General features: G+C 47.3%; 1 protein-coding gene across 9 annotated transcripts in view; it reads right to left on the bottom strand.

The window, feature by feature from the left end:
* The window catches only part of LOC140918455 (ankyrin repeat and fibronectin type-III domain-containing protein 1), a 574998-nt gene that overhangs the window by 96775 nt on the left and 458225 nt on the right, over positions 1–19998 (bottom strand). For 2 of the 9 annotated variants that reach the window (XM_073362900.2, XM_073362902.2), the window contains exon 1: positions 162–519. The exons of the other annotated variants lie outside the window; for them this stretch is intronic. The gene's annotated coding sequence lies outside the window, so the exon portion shown is untranslated. Of the gene's footprint in view, positions 1–161; positions 520–19998 lie in introns of those variants that run through there. 9 annotated transcript variants of the gene reach the window in all.

Below are 19998 nucleotides of genomic sequence, written 5' to 3'. Positions count from 1 at the left end.
GCTTGGGGAAAATGTCTCTGACTCGACATCCTGGGGAGCGGGACCCCATGCCAGCGGGCTGCACCACCGGACCTCCCACTTAGGAAAGAATGCCAAAAACACAAACTGGCTGGCATTGGAGCCCTCTAGGTGGGTGCCTGTTACCCCGTTTGCTCACTCACCTGCCAATGCTCCGGTCCCTTTCTTTCAGTCTCTCCTGATTCCCCTTCTTGGAAGGATCAGTTCATTTCAGAAAATGTTTCAAACAAACAAACAAACAAACAACACCCCCCTACACACACACGCGCACGCGCGCGTGTGCACGAGTGCTCCGTCACAGTCAATCACTCATGCTGGGAATAGCGTCCGTTGGTCCCTGTCCCCACTTTGCAACTGCCAGATCCCCCCTCGAGCCTATCCTGCCTACGCATCCCCCACACGCGCCGGCCCTTCCTCCTCATTCGCCACCTATAGTTCCCTCGCCCATCACCTCGGTTCTCTCGCTCTCAGCTCGACTTTTTTTTTCAATCTTGTTTCTATAGAAACGAGATTAGCAGAGGGGGATATAAAACAGGCCCATGTGACTCAGATTCCGACACTAAAGAATCTCTCTCCCTCTCTCTGTCTGGCTCACTCTCACTGGTGTTTTACATAACAACAAGTCATTGTGCAGACTCAAAAAAAAAAAAGGCAAAGAGAGAGAGTCAAAAGCAAAGGATACCTTCAGCTCAGCAGCAGGGCCTGTGGGGGACTGGCTGCTAGCTCCCTGCTTCTCAGAAACTCAGAGCATAACCTGCAGGAAGTCAAAAAACTCTCTTGGACTCAGCTTTTGACCAATTCCACTGCCGGGGGCATATCCAGAGATGAAACCACTTGGCTACAACGTCCTCTTATCTGTGGCATACCAGCTTCCCATAGAAACCTGGTCTGACAACTCCCTTCCCCCTGGAAATCTGAACACCCAACAAAAAGATGTGGGTGATGAGAACATAAGAACGGCCATACTGGGTCAGACCAAAGGTCCATCTGGCCCAGTATCCTGTCTTCTGACAGTGGCCAATGCCAGGTGACCCAGAGGGAATGAAGAGAACATGTAATCTTCAAGTGATCCATCCCCTGTCGCCCATTCCCAGCTTCTGGCAAACACAGACTAGGGACACCATCCCTGCCCATCCTGGCTAATAGCCATTAATGGACCTATCATCCATGAATTTATCTAGTTCTTATTTGAACCCTATAAGTAATAAAAAGTTAATGGGCTAACAAGAGGGAACCATTGGTAGCCTACTTATTCTGTAGGCACCAATGGCCAACCCCAGCCATTGCCCACCATGCTCCTCTCCGTGGGCTGCAGGCGTAGCAAATGAGGCTTGGCCTGCGGATGGGTTAGGGACATCAGATCTCGACGCACAGGGCAGATGGAAGACTGGGGAGTCTGATCACATACAAACACTGAGCACACTCAACTTCTACTGAAGTCAAGGGCAGCAGAAGGTGCTCAGCACCTTGCAGGATTGAGCCCTATGGCATATGATCTTCTAAAGCCCACGTGATTCCCTGAGCCTGAAATGCCCTGCATGCGGTTCTTCACCACTGTTACATTCGGCAGCAGGTGATGCTCATGAAGCAGCTGATCACTCAGCTGCCTGGGACAGCTGAACTCTTCAGTTCCTGAGTTGGTGTGGGATCCCACAGTTGAAGAGCTGATTGTCCTAGTTAATCTTTGGGGGACTTTATTGGATCGCAGACGGCACAGCCCAAAACTCTCCCCATCTCGTTGTGTTCTATTCCCTATCTCTTCGGGACACATCATGCACAATGGCCATTCCCTTGCAGTTTTATGTGCCAAAAACTTCAGATGACAAAAACACGTCGTATTTGTACTACCTTTCTTCTTCAATTCCATCCCCTTCTCCATCGTGCGCATCAGCCCAGCTCCAGTGCCTACTGACAGCCAGAGGCTGGTACCACACTGCCATATATGTAAATGGGTGGATTATGTACACCCTGCAAATGTCAAATCAAACCAGCTTTGGGCCAAGCAATGGGTCCCCCCTCTTTATTCCATATGAGCTCAAGAGACTAATGCTTATCTGCTGAATTCCGAAAACCCCATCTCCCAGTGTCTAGGTGAGGCCAGGAGAGATTGCAGGGATGGCAGTGGCAGTTCTTGGTTAATTTTAGCTAGAACACACCAGCAAACAACAAACAGCAACACTACCTGGTAGGTTAGGACAGAAAGGTGAGAAAAACACCGCATCCAACTGAAACTGAAATGGAAGGTGCAATGCAGGTACTATGGAATGTGGCCAAAACAATGGGGTTACATGTTTACCGTCACAAAAAGTGACACAAGATATTTAAAGACAAGAAGCAATCAGGACCTCAGCTTTATATTTCATTTAAAAAACAGACGTCTCTAGCAAAGCGATGCCGCCAACTCCACAATAAGGCATTGGTCTAGCACTGACTCCGATGGAAGAACTCACCAGCACTACTTCCTGAAATACCTAATTTCCCATCCATTTGCTGACCTGACTCAACCCTGATTAGCTTGTAAGTTCCAATGATATCATAGCCTGAGGTCTGGCTGCAGGCTATTACATGAAGTGCTTTCTCCTCCTTGTGTGTCATGTTATCGAACTGCAGAATTGTCAAAATAAGTGCTTCTTTACCATGCTGATGTGCTCAGGATAGATTGGACAGACAGAACAGTAGTTGGCAAACTATATGCAGAAATAGTTGGTCCCAGAGTATTCAGCCGGTACAATCTTCTCAGGGTACAATCTTGGAGGGTGTATCAATGTGTCCTGTGTTATAACATATGAAGTTGGGTGGGACTGCAGGAAAAGGAAGCTAAGGGCTTTTGCACCAATATCATAGAGAATCATAGAATATCAGGGCTGGAAGGGACCTCAGCAGGTCATCTAGTCCAACTCCCTGCTCAAAGCAGGACTGATCCCCCATTTTTGCCCGAGATCCCTGAATAGCCCCCTCAAGGATTGAACTCACAACCCTGGGTTTAGCAGGCCAATGCTCAAACCAGTGAGCTATCCCTCCCCCCATGCTTAGGGCGAGTTTGCTATACAGTCAAGGAAGCAAGGCAAAGCAGGGCAGAGTAGGATCATACTCTTTAAACTGCCTCAGAAGTTTAGATCAAAGGTCAAATAAGTTTAATGGTCTCACCTGAGTACCTGAGAGAAGCTGGTTCACATCACAAAGTAGTTAATTTGGTGCAGCTAAGCACAGCTGGCTGTTTCTGTTCAGGGGGAGTCCCAGACTGGAACAGGATTTATTCTGCAGGTTAGGAACAACTTGCACTTGGAGACTTCCTGAAGCCCAACAGTAAGTCCCAGGGATGCTGCAAGCTGGGAATTGGGTATATTGTGGATCTGCTGGGAGGTAGAGGGTGGGACTGGAACAGAGGGAGGAACAGCAAGGCAAGCCATAGGTGCACATGGAGAGCTGTGAAGGACTCAAGTGACTGGACTAGAGGGGTGCTGCAGCTCAGGAAACAAGTGCAGTGTGTGTATGGGAAGCCTGCACTATTCCTCTCTGTATCACCCTTGGCTCCAATTAGGGCTAAAAGTCGCATTTTATGAGTGCCCTAAAGTCACCCAGATAGATCGATCAGTCAGGGTTGCGAAGCCATGGTAACACATTAACCCCTTCCATGCCAGCAGAATGAGCCCTTCAGAGTCTATGAGCATAGAACAGATGCCCTACCTGCCCTTGTGTTTATTCACCACATACCCTGTGATCTGAGCAGTGTTTTATCAAAAGCAGCTTATTCCATTCTCTCTGTATGGACACACAGCTAGTTAAACTGAATCCACGCTGGCCTCTGCAGAGATGGCTAAGTTAGACTTAACAAGATTTGGCTCTGAAACGCTGAGCTTTGTGAGGCACTCCAGGCCCCTTGCAAAGTCCTCGATTTAAAGTAGAATAATGGGGTCAGGAAAACTTCCACCAACAAACCAGCTCTCATACACATAGCTAATTATAGCTGGCATTATCAGGATGCATTACAATTAGCAAGTCAGTGGATACTATCTATTTCTGATCACAGACACCGGGCCCTTAGGTGCACCCGAGGGGAAGATGACGGGGGTGGAGGGACGGAGATACCTTACATGTAGGTCTAAAAATGTAGCGCAGCTGTGCTTGAGCATTACGGCAAAGTGGGTTTTAGAATGAGGATATTTATAACAAGGACCGGAAAATAAACTCATTGCAAAATTTCCATGCAGCTCCTGGTCTCCATACCTAGTGTTGTCAATTTCACACCCCTCCGGACCTGGGTGAAGTTCAGTGCTAAGACCCTCACCTCAACTTGGGTTGAAGGATTTATGTTGGCGGACAACGCAGCCTGAGGTCTCTAATACTGGCCTCTTCCTTCTACCCGACTTCCTCATGGCTTTGGTCTCAGCTGCCCATGGGGTTCACAAGCCCCTGCAGGTGGGCACATTACTTTGTTAACACCCACATTGGTTCCTGTCAGTGAAGCCCTTGTCTTGTCTCTCTTGGACTACATATAGGGAGTTAGACGTAATGAAGGAAATCCAACTCTGCATTCCCAGTTTGATTTCTTTGCATGTACCCGTCACTCCTGGCTCTAGGGCATACACAATGAAAACTGCCCGGTCAATTAACTAATGTTGACTAGGGATAGACTCAGCCCAGGAAATGACATACAATGATAACCAGAGTTGGCTGAACTTTTTAGAACAAAGAACTTTATGAATTAAAGAATAAAAATGGCAACTTTATGAAAATTGAAATGTTTGGCAAAACCAAGCTGATTTCCATGCAGTTTTCAATTTTTGAGAGAAAAATTCAAAAAGAGACATTTTTGTATAATTTCAAATAGAAATTTTCCTTTTGTTTTGGTTTTCAAAAGCCAAACTGAAATTTTCAATTCAAACGCAAACAAATTTTTGTGTCATTTCCTTTAAAATTTGTTCAGTGAAAAAAATGAATTTTTCTTTGCAGAAATTAATTTGGAGATTTCAACCAGTTCTAAGAATAAGCATCCCCAGCCAGGGCTGGTTTAAGCAATGCTGGAGGTCCCTGAGGTACCAGTGAAGTGGGTCCCATGCTACATGACCCAAGATTCAGTGTACAACCTATTCTCATGACTCTGCCATCTCTAACACTGTCTAGCCTAGCTGCATCTGTCTTAGCTATTTCTAAGGACCCCAGAGCAGAGGCATTACTGGTGAGTATTAGGGGAGTAGTGGATGGAGGCTGGACAGAAGGGTAAGAGGAGAGAAACATGTGATTTGCCCCGTTAGGGCCTAGGTGCTAGGGAAACCCATCCTTATTCTATAGAGGGCTCATGTTGCTTTCCCCACAGAGCTCTGAGTCAACAAGAAGCAGCTCTATTCTATATTACGCAACAATGGAGCACAAGCTGTTAAATCCCCCCCAGCACACTGCCCCGATGGGGCAGAGTCCTTCTGGCTTGCAGGAGCACCCTGCAGCTTTAGGTTTGGCACCACTGTTCTGATCCCATCCTCACTCCCCCAGGGAAAATCCTGACTGAACAGCTAGTCTATACCATGCCTTCCTGGGCTCTGCTGAAGTCCTGAGGGAAGCGTGTTTTCACAGGGCACGGTGCCTTCCACCAAGAATACCATGCTCCAAGTCTCCAGCTGGGTAGTACTAGGGCTCATTAGCACAAGAACATGGGCTGACCCCGGCTGACACGAGGGTGCATAGGGAGGGAAGTGGCGTTACCGGAAATTCTAAGAGGAAAGATAGAGCGAGAGTCACCAGCATATCGACAAGCAAGGCTCAAAACCACCTGGTGTGGGACTCCTGAACTGCCTTGCTGGAAGGAAAACCCCAGAGTGTGGCTCTCAGACTCCTGGGCCACCACGCAGAGACAGAGCCTCAGAGATAGTTGGTGGCAACAAGGCTCACAACGAAGTGCTGAGTGATGCTGACAGGAATGACAGTCCCTGGCAGATTCACTTTGCTGTGAAGTTCAGATGGGAACTGTGTGGTGCCCTTTCCAGCCCATGCTGACCCAGGGAAGTGACCCAAGCCCTTTGATCAGCAGCTGGAACAAAGAAGAGTACACATTCAACTGACAACTCCCCATCGCTCCGATTCTCCCTGGGCTTGAAAACCATATCCGCTCATAGCTGATTCCGGAGCCACCCTGAGCTGGACTGTCCCATGGTGACAGAACAGTGGCGAGGAGGAGCAAACGAGGAGTAAGATGGAGAAGCAGAAAAGATGGGGTGGGGGGAGAGGGCAGAGAAGAGGATGAGTCCTGAGCTGGACTGCTGCTGATTGCAAAACTTCTTGATCTGTAGGTGCAGCTGCATAGGCCATCTAGTCCAGCATGCCATGTCCAATAGCAGCCAGTGCCAGTTGCTTCAGAGGAAGGTGCAAGAAACCCTACAGTTCTGGGATAACTGGACAAAGTTTCCCCCTGACCCCAACAGGTAGAAGTTGACTTGTGCCATGAGGAATGAGGGTCTCTATCTCTTCATGTTTATTTCCAATCTTTATTATTGTAACTATGGATGTTCTTATTTCCCACATAAATGCCCAGATCTTTCTTGGCCTCAAATATACATTGTGGCAGTGAGTGCCACAGGCCAATGGTGCGTAGCATGAAAAAACATTCCTTTTAAATCAGTTTTGTGTTTAATTCCAGGTTCTCTCCAAGGTCCATCATCTCAACATCTCCCATTATTCTGCTCAAGAGATGCTCTTAAGTGTGCTCTAAATATCCTTAGAACATAGGAAAGGTATACAGGCCCCAAACTGAGGGGCGTAAAGCAATGTCATGGCAAGTGCTGCAAGTACCAGGCTCCTGCAAGGATGTCCAGTGCACATTCTCCCTGGAAGTGTGTAGTAGGAAAGCTATTTAAAAGGCTTGGTCCTTGAGGGTCAGAGGCGGCCAACGTCTGAAGCTATGAGTTCTGTCTCACTTTATTCTGCTCTAAGTCTCAGTTTCCCTTCTCCCTGGCAATTAAAATAGAAGGGAATCATTTCTGTCTGTCTCTCCTTGCATCACACTGAAAGTCACAAGAATACTCCCACCCTACTCCTCATGACTCACCTCCAAAGTACAGTCTTTTTGCCAGGGACATCATCTCCAAATGCAGCCTCTGTCCCAGAAAAACTGGGATCACCAGCCAGGCTGGCTGCTCTGAAAGAAATACCAGAGGCATTTAGTAGATGAGAAGCTGGCCAAGTACCAGCTGGCCTGTAGCACAACACAAGCCAAGGGGAACCAGGCCTGGAGCGGTGGGTAGGCACATGGACTAGCAGCAAGAACTCCAGATCAGAGAATTTAACTTCACCAGCATTTTCAATACTAAAGGTCTGTATGTTGAAAACATGCCTGGGATAACAGACCAAGACAGAATTACACAAGCTTGCCAGAAGCAGAGGAGGCCAATGACTCTTCTGCTTTCTTTGAGGCCTTCACAGTAGGATACTCTGGCCTACAAGGCTCCACAAGCTAAGCAGAAGGAGGATTTGCAACAAAACCTGAAGCTGATAGGTGGGAATGAGAAGGGATCCTGCAAGTGGTAAGATATCATCAAATACACGTGCAGAACATTTTTCTTCCCAGACATAAAAGGCATTACACAGGCAGTGAGAAGGATCTGCAGGTTGCAAGGAGAAAGTTTTAAGACGAACCCTTGTGTGTCCAGAAAGCTCTGATTGACTTTTCAATGTTAAAATGTAATTTTGTCAAGGGAAGGAACTCAGCATCAGTGGAAGAACCAAGGCAAAAGTCCCCAGAGACAGATGAAGGAATGATGAAGAAACCAAGCCTGTTAGCTACAGCAGCAAGAAAGCTGGAACCTGAGTAGCTTGGCAGCTGTCGGTGTGAGTTCTAATGATTTAACTCCTTTCCCCATTCCTCCGGAATGTGTATTGTGTGCTGCTTCAGTTGTGTACACCGGAGTTCATGCAAATGTTAGCCAGAATGGCTGGGCGGGTGGTAATATATTGAAGCTTAGAAAGACAGTGATTAAAGCTCAGACTTCTTGCCTTGTTAGGCATAGGAGGCCTTTTGGAGATTCCTTTCTTTGTTGTTGTCAGCAACCTTTTCCTTTGGAAAAGAAACGCCAGCAAGAAGGAAATGAACTGACATGCCAAATAGCAAGAAGATTCATTATTCCCAAATCAGAGACTTTGTGCCCATTGGAATGAACAGCAAAGCTTCCACTGATTTCAATGCGGGTGTGTTATATTTATACCAACTTTACTGCCCCTTTACGTTTCCAGAGCAGTGATCAGGGACTTTAGCATAAATGAGAATCAGGTCCAATCGAGTTGCTCGGTGTTGCCAACTCCTGAGATTTTATCGTAAGTCTCACGATAGAGTGTTTTTCTTAGAACTCCAGCGTTGCAATCCTAGGGCTATGTGAGAATCTCAGTTTTCATTTTAAAAAAAGGAAGTTTCTAGCCCTCATGGCTTCGGGAAAAGGACTGAAGTCATGACCTGAGTGTGATCTAAAGCTCAGAAACCAAATGATAAATCCAAACCCCCCAACATGTACATATAGTTAAAAAATCTCGTGATTTTTCAGCCACTCTAGGGATTGTTTGGGGACTAATTTTTGAATGCTTGCGAGTGGCAATACTATATGGGACTTACTGCAGTGAGCAGTGCCACTGATTCAGGACAGACCTCAAGAGAGGAGGTTACTTACCTATAACTGGAGGTTCTTCAAGATGCGTGGTCCCTATTTGTATTCCATACCTGGGTACACGCACACCATATGCCTGAATCCAGAAGTGTTTCTCAGCAGTGCCCACTGAGCTGCACGTGCGACATGTGTCCCCTTATGCTCGCAGCTGAGGGTATAACAGGTTGTGCAGGTCGACACCACTCCAGTGTCCTTCTTACTACTGAGTAATCCAATCCTCAGCAGCGGGGATGGAGAGCAGATATTGGAATACAGATAGGGACCACACATCTTGAAGAATCTCCAGTTACAGGTAAGTAACTTCCTCTTCTCCTTTGAGTGATAGTCCCTATGTGTAGTCCATATTTGGGTGATTAGTGAGCAGTGAGCAGTGTGGAGGTGGGTAACAGGATGCAATAGGACGTGCAGTCTGCAGTACAGCCTGACCTACAGCAGCATCCGCAATCACTGCTTGGGCAATGGCGTAGTGGGATGTGACCACGTGGACAGAGCATCAGGTCGCTGCATGACAGATGTCTTGTCACAAGACGTCCACGATGCAGGCTGATGTGGCTGCTTGTGTGGTGTGTGCCATGACTCCATGAGGCAGTGGGACACTGGATTGTGTATAGCATTCGTTTATGGACCTGGAGACCCATTTGGAGATTCATTGGGAGAAGAGGGCTTGGCCCTTGGATTGGTCGGCAATGGCCACAAATAGTTTTGGCTATGTTTGAAAGGAGCGAACCCTGTGGAGGTAGAAGGCCAGTGCACGGTGGTCGAGGGAGTATAGGACCCTCTCTGCGTGGAGAGATGCGAGAGGGCGCATGTTGCCAGCGCCTCAAAGGGTGTGGGCTTGAGTACTGTTGGGAAGGTATTGAGTAAACCCTTCATGAAATGGGCCGTGGGAGGGGGTGTAAACATGGAGGCACTATCTGCAGGGGAAAGAAAGGCACCAAGTGCTGCTGGGTGGACTCGTATAGAGCTGAGGGCAAGGCCAATGTTTTGATATTGAGAAGGTAGTCGAGGATGATAGGTATAGATATGATCTGTGGGTGGTGATAGCCATTAGTCCACAAGGTGAAGTGTTGCCACTTAGCTCAGTAGCAGGATCTGCTTTGGGTAAGGATATGTCACACTGGAATGGAGCATGCTCCATTTACCCCATCCAAATATCAGGCTGAGAAGTGAAGGGGGCCCATCCCCGCCCCTGATCCTGTGTGAGGAGATCTGGGAGCATTCAGAAATGGAATGGTGAGCAGGTGGAAAGTCTCAGGAGGTCCATGAACCAGAACTGGCATGGCCACAATGGGGTTACAAGAATTATGGTAGCTCAGTCCTAGAGGATCTTGCGTAACACTTGTGGGAGGAGAAGAATGGGGGGAAAATCATAGCGGAGGCCACTCATCCAGGGATGGAGCATCGGCCTGCATATGCTCCTCTATGGTTCCCCTGGAACAACAAAGAAGAAGCTTTTGGTTTTCATGAGTGGCGAAGAGGTCCCATCATCAGGTGCTCCATTTGTGGAAGAGGAATCAGATTGTGGCATCGAGTAACTCCCACTCGAAGCTGATGTAGAGAGTCCTGCTGAGTGCGTCAGCCAGGGAATTCTGGGTGCCTGGGAGGTATGTGACTTGGAGCATTACGTGGTGTTTAGTGCACCAGTTCCAAAGGTGGATGTACTCAGAGCAGAGGGAGGGAGACTTGGTGCTGCCCTGCTTGTTGATGTACACAAGCGCTGAGATGTTGTTGGAGAGTAATTGAACATGACGGGACCAGATGAGAGGAAGAAACGCCTGACAGACGAAATGGACTGCCCTCAGTTCTAGCATCTTTATGTATATCCTGGCCTCTTGTGGCATCCAGATCCCCTGGGCCATGTGATGGTTTAGATGGGCTCCCCAGCCCACAAGGGAGGCGTCTGTTGTGATTGTGGCCTGCGGGGGAGAAGGGTGAAGGAGGTACTGACCACGACCTTGGAAGGATCCATCCACCATGTGAGGGAGTCCACCTGACTCAGGCTATGCGGCAGTAAGAGGGAAATAGAGCACTGTCTGTTATACCCTCGGCTGCGAGCATAAGGGGACGCACAATGCATGTGTAGGTCAACTGACACTGCTAAGAAACTCTTCCAGACTCAGGCACATGGCGCACATGTGCACCCAAGTATGGAATACATACAGGGACCATCACTCAAAGGAGAAGCTTGAATTCTCATTTGCACTGAGAACCCTTTACCTTTCTCTGGTGGTGTAAAATGCCCTTAAAGAGGGTGCAAATGAGAATCTGCTCCTGAGTATTTACCATGTGATTTATTACTGACTTAGATCATAGTGATTATAGAGTTAGTGATTCCTATCAACATATAACTTTCAGACATTAGACTGTTATGTGTTTCTGATCAGCGATGCAATAGTAGAGAGATGTATAAAACCCATAAAATGAAAAAGCTTTTTTTCTTTTAAAGGTGAAATCTTTGCTATTTTGCTGATTTTTATAAAGTCTATTTAATGTTTCCTTTTCTTGTTATTTTAAAATGATAAGATCAAGTACATAGTACTGTGGATTCCTTCCTAGCACGAGCACTGTGCTTCTGGGCTGAATTTTCCAAATTGGCCACCTAACTGTGCTTGCAATTCATATATCTATCTATACACACGAACTATATTGAATGAATAGTTGTTCCCAAGTCCCTTCTTGCCAGGAAATGTGAGATTTTCACAAGCTGTTGGGAAGGCAGATTTTGAAAGTGTGCCCTAGTGTAATTAAAGCTTTTATCATAATTAAAAGATACCAGTGACCTGGGAGAACAGCAAACTTCTGTCTCCTTATATCATTTTAATGGTTGACTGGTGGATTTGCCTGACCACTCACTCAGAGGGTTCAGAATTCCTGTGGCTGCTTTGACCATAGAATCATAGAATATCAAGGTTGGAAGGGACCTCAGGAGATCATCTAGTCCAACCCCCTGCTCAAAGCAGGACCAATCCCCAACTCACTAGAGAGCAACAAAGCTACTCACTAGAGCAACAAAGGTTGACCTAGCATGCTAAAAGGCTTTGCCAACCTCAGCACATTTCCCATGTGCCAGCCGCATGCCTCTGAACATATCAACCAGATTTCCTCTACCGAGCAATTCAGTGCAAGTGTGAAGGAGCAGAAAATAAAGCCAGCAAGCAAAGGTAAAGACTTTATTACGACGGCAGACGAATGAGGAGCTGCTGCTGGAATTTAAGGCTGTCACAAAACTGGCTAATCATACCAGAACTGCTAATGCACCTCCAAACTCAACTCCAACATTCCTCCTAGACCAGTCTAGCCCACAGACCCCTCTGCAGATTGACTTCTGCCCTGACCCACAGCATCCCTGCTGTTCCACTATGGAGCCCTCAGCTCCACTGATGCACCACTGCGCTGGCATGCAGGACCACTACTGTTCAAGATTTAAGCCAACGAACAGCTCTACTGACGCATATTAATCCTGCAGCAACATACGTATCTTAAAATATTTCCAGTCACTCCATTAACAGGAAAAACTTTTGGGGGTGTTCTGCTATTGTTTAGTCTGAACCTAGTACTTGCAGTGGAGCCTCTTCTTGTTTTAAATGGCCGAGTGTCCAATGCTCCTCTCAGGAATGGAAAACCTTGTTATTCTGGGACTCCAGTCAGACAGAGTTTTCCAAGTTCAGGAAAGGAGTGATGTGGTTAAAGTGACTTGGCCACAGAGCCGCAATGGTTTTCCTTTTTGGACTGGCATCAACCTTCTTTAGTGGACCACACTGCCTAATATAATCAGTCACTATCTGGGACTCAGGGCAGGTGCCAGGAACTGTGTGTGTGTAACTGGACCGGGGAAAGGAGAATAGGTGAGGTACGAGCATATGGAAAGATATACGCAGAGAAAGGAGCAGAATGTAGTGACCTGGGAAGAGGCTGTGCTGGCCAAAAACATAGAAAAGGAAGGGAAGGCAGAGGAGAAAGGAGAGTGTTATAAAGAAATCATAGAAGATTAGGATTGGAAGAGACCTCAGGAGGTCATCTAGTCCAACCCCCTGTTCAAAGCAGGACCTACCAGCTAAATCATCCCAGCCAGGGCTTTGTCAAGCTGGACCGTAAAAACCTCTAAGGAAGGAGATTCCATCACCTCCCTAAGTAACCCATTCCAGTGCTTCACCACCCTCCTAGTGAAATAGTGTTTCCTAATATCCAACCTGACCTCCCCCACTGCAACTTGAGACCATTGCTCCTTGTTCTGTCATCTGCCACCACTGAGAATAGCCTAGCTCCATCCTCTTTGGAACCCCCTTCCAGTAGTTGAAGGCTGCAATCAAATCCCCCCCCACCCACTCTTCTTTTCCGCAGACTAAACAAGCCCAGTTCCCTCAGCGTCTCCTAGTAAGTCATGTGCCCCAGCCCCCTGATCATTTTCCTTACTGTCTGCTGGACTCTTTCCAATTTGTCCATATTCTTTCTGCAGTAAGGGGCCAAAACTGGATGCAATACTCCAAATGTGGCCTCACCAGTGCCGAATAGAGGGGAATAATTACTTCCCTCGATCTGCTGGCAATGCTCCTACTAATGCAGCCCAATATGCCGTTAGCCTTCTTGGCAACAAGTGCACATTGCTGACTCATATCCAGCTTCTCATCCACTGTAATCCCCAGGTCCTTTTCTGCAAAACTGCCGCTTAGCCAGTCGGTCCCCAACCTGTAGTGGTGCATGGGATTTTTCCATCCTAAGTGCAGGACTCTGCACTTGTCCCCTTATCAGATTTCTTTTGGTCCTATCCTCCAATTTGTCTAGGTCACTCTGGAACCTATCCCTACTCTCCAATGTATCTTCCTCTCCCCTCAGTTTAGTGTAATCTGCGAACTAGCAGGAGGGTGCAATCATCCCATCATCCAGATCATTAATAAAGATGTTGAACAAAACTGGCTCCAAGACCAAACCCCGGGGCACTCCGCTTGATACCGGTTGCCAACTAGACATCGAGCCATTGATCACTACTTGTTGAGTGTGACAATCTAAGCAGCTTTCTATCCACCTTATAGTCCATTCATCCAGCCCATACTTCTTTAACTTGCTGGCAAGAATACTCTGGGAGACTGTATCAAAAGCTTGTTACAGTCCAGGAATAACACATCTACTGCTTTCCCCTCATCCACAGAGCCAGTTATCTCATCATAGAAGGCAATTAGGTTAGTCATGCATGACTTGCCCTTGGTGAATCCATGTTGACTGTTCCTGATCACCTTCCTCTCTTCCAAGTGCTTCAAAATGGTTTCTTTGAGAACCTGCTCCATGATTTTTCCAGGGACTGAGGTCAGGCTGACCAGTCTGTAGTTTCCTGGGTTCTCCTTCTTCCCTTTTTAAAATATGGGCACTATATTTGCCTTTTTCCAATCATCCGGGACCTCCCCTGATCACCATGGATAATGGCCAATGTCTCTGCAATCACATCAGCCAATTCCCTCAGCACCCTTGGATGCATTAGATCTGGACCCATGGGCTTGTGTATGTCCAGCTTTTCTAAATAGTCCTTAACCTGTTCTTTCACCACTGAGGGCTGCTCACCTCCTCCCCATACTGAGTTGTGCATGACAGCAGTGTGGGAGCTGACCTTGTTTGTGAAAACCGAGGCAAAAAAAGCATTGAGTACTTCAGCTTTTTCCATATCATCTGTCACAAGGCAGATGGCATGAATGAAGAGCTGAGGAGAAGGAAGGAATAAAGGCAAAGAGGGGTGAACCATCACCATGAGTAGAAGAGAGAAGCAAACAGAGAATAATAAGCATTGAAAGAATTTGGGAAAGTTACAAGTCCCACCCCAGGCACCGTGGCTTCCTGAATTCCCATGTTCACTGTGGAAATGTCCTTTTTTGCTGGTGTGCTGGAGGAAAGTAATATAAACCCGCCTTATCCTATGAAATGAGCTCCCAGTGCTGTCTCCTGCAATTGCCCTCTATTTAAAACTGCACCCCAAGCCCTTAGCTTAGTCAGGCACACTAGTAAAACATATCAGACGACTTCAGATAACCCGGCAGAGGATGGGGCCCAAGGGACTGACATATCAGCTGCAAATCCTCTTTGCCTGACACAAGAGGGCTAATGTACCATGTGTGTCTGAGCCCACGGCATTACTGCATCCGCCCTGTGACTATCAATTCACCCATCTCCAGGGTATATTTTTTGCTGTTGAGAATGAGGCAATCTGCTATGTTGGTGGGCCCAAAATACTACCTATCTTCCTCTATTTTCTGTTTGCAAAGTCTGTGTGATCATCACTATATTAAATCCAGGGCTTCAAAGCTCAGTTTTCCACACACACACACACACACACACACACACACAAAAAGGCCAATGCCATTAGCCCAACACTAAAATAACAAACTGGCATACACAAGCAATGGAGGGAAAAAATTCATTAAAGTGTGGTTATGGACAGAAAAATGACTATATAAAAATGGCACCTTGTTACTCAACATATCTGCTCCTTGTGTGTCTTGTGAGTCACATCTACTGGCAAAAACAAGTTCTTACAACTGTTAGAGTTCAGCAGAGCCAATGTGGTTCTGGGACAGCGAGCTGGATTCTATTCTGCCTTGTGCACCAGCGATGCACTTATTGGCCAAGTTCTGCTCGCAAAATCTTTGTTGCTGGTCAGTAGATGAGGCAGGAGGGAGAAGTCTGGGGTTTCAGGTCACAGGTGGCATTTGCACTGCTGGAAGCTCAAAAACAAATCCCTTTCTGGCCTCTACACTGATCAAATCTGGACTGGGAAACCTGGAGGTGCAGTGAGCATGGGATCAGCCATCTCCTTGTTCCAAACACACTGCTCCACGTCAGAGAAAGTGATTTCAGTCTCCCAAGGAGTTCTTAGAAGCTTCATTGAGTTAAAAAAAAAAATGGCCAGGATCTGGGGATGTGGTGTAGCCACCCTGTGCTGTTTTGTCGTGGAGTATGGCTTTCAAGCTGGTGTTGGAGGGATCTTCTGGTGGGATACAGGCAGCATAGCAGCTCTTAAGCTGCCACTCCTCACAATGCCCTGTTGGCAGCGTAGGGAATGTGGCTGGGGGCAAAGAAACACGCCCAGGGCTTCAGTTTGTCCCACTGATCCCTGGCTTGTCTATTGACCCTATGGGGCTACTGGCAACTGGGAAATTAGTCCAGCATACAAGCAATCCAGGATCAGGGAATGTGGAAGCCCTTCCCTCTTGAGGTGCATTGTGCGCTCCTCGCCCACAGCTGAGAACTTGAAAACAAGTTTTGTTTTAATTTTACAAAATACACCTTGCTGTTCTGCTGGAATAAAACCTCCCATCCCCACTCCCCAATGTCGCTCACGGCTTTGTCCAACAGTGAGGTCATCACCTGGACATCAGGTTTTGCCAGGCAAGTGTTTGCCAATTCACACCTTCAGCCTTCTAACATTCCCAGCAGGCTCTGGTGAGAGGAGATCTGGAGCTGGGAGGGTGAAAAGCTCTGTTTAAATGTGACTAGCCCCAGAAATGCTGCAGGCAAGCAAAAGGTAAATGGACCCGTGCGGAAACAGAAGCTATTCCAATACTCTCCCCAGCATGAAAGTCTTCCTTTAAGAGCATTAGCAGTGACCCTTTGGGGAGAAAAGGGGCCAAAAAAAAAAAAAAAACCCAGACATCCACTTCTGTATCTTTCCCAAGAGCTACTTGTGTGCAGTATTCATTCACCCTCCCAGCCCAGTCTCCCTCCACCCTCTGTCCATGACTGGAACCTCCAGACACCATTTTTCCCCTCCATGGCTGATAAACACCAGGGAGGTTTGAGGGACTTGAAGGGATTTGTGATGCAATAAAAACATTCCTGCCGGCAAAGCATGAAACCCCAAAAGTTTATAGGAAACCACTGTCTTCGGATGTCTGCATATCTTCAGGCATCCTGGGAGCTGTAGTTCAAAAAAACCAAGAAAGAAAAAAAAAAAGGGGCCGATAATGATAGTTTCTGGATGAAGGCTGTGTGACTATTGGCTCACACATTAAAGCCTGAAATTCTGGGATTCCAAGCACATTTCTGCAGCCAACTGAGAGGAGAGCTCCTTGGCGTCTAGGCCATGAGGGATTCCAAAAAGAGAGAGAGAGGTATGTGTGGCCTTCAAGGCAGAGCAAGTCAGGGTACTCAAATAGCCTCAGATACAAGCTGATTGATGAAAAAGTAGAGAAGAAACTATTTGATGGAACGATTTGCCAAATGAGTAGCCAAGTGCGCTGGGTCAGATCTAGTCTTTCCCCTCATTGTGCACATATGCAATGTAGCAGGGATGCCGTTAGTCAACATACAATCAATTCCCCTGAGCTGGAATGTCTGTGCTCTGTGTTGTTTAGTGACGGGAGAAGGGGCTTGGGAATTGAGAGGAACGAATTCTATACCAAGTTCTAGGAGGGCAGACAGCTTAGAGGTTAGAGAAAGGGCCAGGGATTCAGGTGTCTTGGGCTCAATGCTGGCCCATGTCACAGACTCACTGTGACATCCTGGACAGGTCACTTCAAACACTCTGTGCTTCAGTTTCCCTGTTAATCATACCCGCCTACCTGAAAGGGCTGTTGTGAGGCTTGGCTAATAAAATCTCTGTAAGGCATGCTGATAGCTTCAGATAAAGGTCATGCATGCAGCATATGTCTAGTGTCATTACATTGTTACCGGATCTGTTGCCTTGGATTCTACATGATCTGGGCAAAGGACTGAAGCGCAAGGCAGGTCAATGGAAGGTGTGTTATTTCGATGGAAAGGTCTCTTCATGGACTAGAGTCACCTCACAACAAGAAAATAAATAGGGCACTTAACATGCTTTTTCTTACAAGGCCTCACACATCACAGGAGACACCTCAGCCACCTCCTGTATCCCAAATCCAACCACCAGTCCCCAGGCCTCTCTCCCCTTCCCTCACAGACAGAACCCTGCTCACTCTGGGCTCCCTAAAGCTCAAGTCCCAGTATCAGCTTGTTGTGAATGGAGTCCATCTACCTGAAGTGTCATTACAGACAGAATGCAGTGTAGTCGTAGTCATGCTGGTCCCAGGATATGAGAGAGGCAAGGTGGGTGAGGTAATATCTGGACCAGAAGTTAGCCCAATAAAAGATATTACCTCAGCTAGCCTATCTTGACAGTGGCAGCAGTGGGCTCGGGAGTGTGTGAATTGAATTTCACCCTGAACTAGCCATGGCAGCAAGAGAAAAGCAAGAAAGAGGAAACATTAGTTGAAAAGGAATTTAACAGCAGCAAAGAGCAATATAGCAAAAAAGCCATAAAGAATTCTTCTGAACACAGCTCAGTGGGAAAAGCACACAGAATATGAACATTAACGCACCACATTGACTTAAAAGTGGACCGGAATAAACACAGATGTACACTTCCATTTCCAACAAATAGTCTCACAGTGTAAACCGCTTGGCACGACAGCTCTGGAAGAGTCAGACCATGCTGGGTGACCTTCTAACCAGACTCCTTTCATCAGGGGCCCAGGGCTCACTTCAGATTGGGAGGCTGCATTATGATTGTACAAGACCACTCCACTGTTGGACATTATCTGTCCACCTAACAAGGCAAGATGCGGAATCATGATGACAAATATATGACTTTGCATTGACCGAGTCAAAATCACAGTGCGTGATGTGCTCTGAAGTGCTGGCTGCCAAGAGCTTGAAGCCTTCGAAGTAGTAGCAACTTAGAAATCAAACATTCAACCCTGAAAGGTAAACTGGAGATTTTCCCAAAGAAAACTTGTAGTCGTGAAGAATCAACAAGGCTTGATTATTCAAACTAGCAATGTCACTACCAACACCCTTCAGGCATCTTACTTGCTATCTCTACGAGTCACCGATCAGTGGAAAGCTATTGCAGAAATCTTGCCTTTCAGTGAAAGGAGGCAGAATGGTCAAGTGGTTAACAACATGGGGTTAGGACAGGGGTGGGCAAACTTTTTGGCCTGAGGGCCACATCTGGGTATGGAAATTGTATGGCGGGCCATGAATGCTCATGGTTCCCAGCCAGTGGAAGCTGTGGGGGCGGTGCTTGGAGCAGGGGCAGCGTGCGGAGCCCCCTGGCTGCCCCTATGCGTAGGAGCCAGAGAGGGGACATGCCACTGCTTCTGGGAGCCATGCGGAGCTACGGCACGTGCGAAGCAGGGCAAGCCCTGGACCCCGCTCCCTGTCGGGAGCTGGAGGGCCAAATTAAAACATCTGAAGGGCCTGATGCGGCCCCCGGGCTGTTGTTTGCCCACCCCTGGGTTAGGAGATAGACTGTCTGGGTTCTAATCCCAGCAACTTTCTTCAATGCATGACAGATGTGTAGATACCACAGAGATGAGTGTGGTATAAAACCAATATAGAACAGAATACGCGTTAGACCTGGTTTCAAAAGCTATAGGCCATGCAGCAGGTACTGAACTGAAAGCAGCACCCCTGTGAAATAACATGGTTCACACTGCACTGGTGATATTTTTGAGGACATCTGAGAGCAAATGCTTTCAAAACTTAGCAAAAGCGACTACTTGGCCATCCTGCTGATGAGTCAACCAGTCTCTATGCTGCCGCATTTTTGAGGTATGCTCGTGGGAGATCTAGGGAAGAAGACTTGCTTTTTGTCAAGTTGTGCCAGGATCACAGAATAATGGAAGATTAGAATTGGAGGAGACATCAGGAGGTCATCTAGTCCAATCCCCTGCTGAAAGCAGGACCAACACCAACTAAATCATCCTAGCCAGGGCTTTGTCAAGCTGGACCTTAAATACCTCTAAGGATGGAGATTCCACCACCTCCCTAGGTAGCCCATTCCAGTGCTTCACCACCCTCCTAGTGAAATAGTTTTTCCTAATATCCAACCTGACCTCCCCCACTGCAACTTGAGACCATTGCTCCTTGTTCTGTCATCTGCCACCACTGAGAACAGCCGAGCTCCATCCTCTTTGGAACCCCTCTTCAGGTAGTTGAAGGCTGCTATCAAATCCCCCCCTCACTCTTCTCTTCTGCAGACTAAACAACCCCAGTTACCTCAGTCTCTCCTCATAAGTCATGTGACCCACCCCCCTAATCATTTTCGTTGCCCTCTGCTGGACTCTCTCCAATTTGTCCCCATCCTTTCTGTAGTGGGGGCCCCAAAACTGGATGCAATACTCCAGATGTGGCCTCACCAGTGCCACAAGAAAGCTCATTTGAGGCATTTTAGGTACCAGTCAAGTGTACTAGTAGTGGTATATTGCAATCTGCAAGGGTGGCCTCAAGGCAAGGAGGGGTAAGAATAGTGAGCTGGTTCACACAGATCCAGTACATCACACCTCATGGCTTGTGGCCAAGCTCTTGCTACCAGGAAAATGCTTTGTAAAGC

This window comes from Lepidochelys kempii, chromosome 10 (assembly GCF_965140285.1).
Source record: "Lepidochelys kempii isolate rLepKem1 chromosome 10, rLepKem1.hap1, whole genome shotgun sequence".
In the NCBI taxonomy this organism is placed as follows: Eukaryota; Metazoa; Chordata; order Testudines; family Cheloniidae; genus Lepidochelys; species Lepidochelys kempii.
Note: the sequence above shows the minus strand (reverse complement) of the source record. Positions and strands in the feature narration are given on the sequence as shown.